Genomic DNA, 1721 nt, shown 5'->3' with positions numbered 1-1721 from the left:
GTATGCTGATTTGGCCAGGACTGGTTTGAATGTCCCCTCCATCCTGGATGAAAAGTATGGTGACTCTGATAACCCTGCTGTCTTGACGAATTGCTGACATAGTCAACTTGTTCAGTAGATAGCCTGAACTGATTGCCTACTTGGCATTCAGTACTGATGTGGCCTCCCCCACACAATTCACAATTAAGAGGTTGCACATGCATGGCAGCTATCTGCATTTCATCTATTTTCTTACTGAGTGCTCCTATTTGTGCAGATAGTGCCGTATAATTATCAACATTATGCAAGCCATGCTGCTTCCTAGTTTGAGTTCTTTCAGAATGTCATTGATAGTTGTTGGCTGCCATTTCCTCAATAAGTGCATGGGCAACCTCAGGAGTTTTATTATTTATGGACCTTCCAGCTGCAGCATCTAATATGGTCTTATTTGAGTCAGTAAGACCATTATAGAAAGTCTGCACTTGCAGCCAAATGGGGAGGCCATGGTGAGGAACTCTCCTTAACAGCTCCTTGTATCATTCCCATGACTCGTATAAAGATTCCCCCTCTTGCTGAAAAAAAGTAGTGATGTCATTCCTCATTTTAGTAGTTTTAGAAGGGGGAAAATATTTAGAGAGAAAACGGCTAGCCATTTCATACCACGTAGCTATTGATCTTGCCGGTAATGAATTCAGCCATGCTTTGGCTTTATCCTTCAAAGAAAATGGGAATAACCTCAACCTAATGGCATCATCACTTACCCCATTGTGTTTGAAGGTGTCACAAATTTCTAAAAAGTTAGAAATGTGTGCATTGGGATCTTCGTGGGCCAACCATAGAATTGCATCATGTTTTGAATCATTTGTGTGATGGCAGGTTTGATCTCAAAGTTGTTAGCAATAATATTGGGCCTGATAATGCTGGAGGCAGCTCCAGTAAGAGTGGGTTTGGCATAGTCCATCATAGTCCTCTGCTCAGCCATTTCTTGAGCCTCTTGAGCTTCTTGCTGGACTTGTTTGGTTGCTCTTAGTCAGACACGGAGAGTTCTTTCAATCTCCGGGTCGTAGAGGATTTCCTCCAGCTCGACTCTGCTTGTCAGAAACTGTAAAAGTCAAGGCAATAAACAAGCCAATATTCACAAAATAACTAACCTTATTACAACTGAAAATGTATAGTGAAGTATTGGAATATACAAACCTACATCTTAAAACAAATAAATACAGCTAACTAAAAGCATATCAACATCTTATTCATGGTTCCTTTATCTACATCCATCGATTGCAACATCTGAATTCAGATCCAATTTATCATTTGAGTAGACCAGATCTCTTCTTGTTGTTTCTTGAATAGAGTTTGAATTCTAGATCAGATTGGCTGATTTTATCTCTCACAATTTTCAAATCTAAAATTTTAGATCTGAGATTTGTAAGATCTGAATTGTTTGAGAAAGAATTCAGACCTTCAATTCTCAGGTTGGTCGATCTGATCTAATGCTTGGAATTTCTAGAGTGCTTAAGAGAGACTCTAGGAATTCAGATCTACTATTTAAGAACTGAATTGCATGCAAGGTTAGAGATAACTTGCACAATTCAGTTGGTGATCAATTCAGATTTGAATTGGTGCCCTTGATGTGTTTGAATTAATGCATGCATTAATGATTAGATCCTTGATAGAAATATAAGGATCATCATTAATGCATAGGATGAACAAGCTCTTGAAAGAGGTTGTTCATGGCCTTAGGG

The 1721-nt window shown here is 38.9% G+C and overlaps 1 non-coding gene across 1 annotated transcript; it reads left to right on the top strand.

The window, feature by feature from the left end:
• The first annotated feature begins 477 nt into the window (after window positions 1–477).
• On the top strand, window positions 478–584 carry LOC148874638 (small nucleolar RNA R71). The gene has a single exon (XR_016106242.1). It is a non-coding gene; the product is annotated as a small nucleolar RNA R71 (small nucleolar RNA).
• Window positions 585–1721: the final 1137 nt, after the last annotated feature.

This window comes from Nelumbo lutea, chromosome 1 (assembly GCF_056320005.1).
Source record: "Nelumbo lutea isolate HS-2025 chromosome 1, American lotus-T2T, whole genome shotgun sequence".
Taxonomy (NCBI): Eukaryota; Viridiplantae; Streptophyta; class Magnoliopsida; order Proteales; family Nelumbonaceae; genus Nelumbo; species Nelumbo lutea.
The sequence above is the reverse complement of the archived record's forward strand: the minus strand, read 5'-3'. Positions and strand labels throughout refer to the sequence as shown.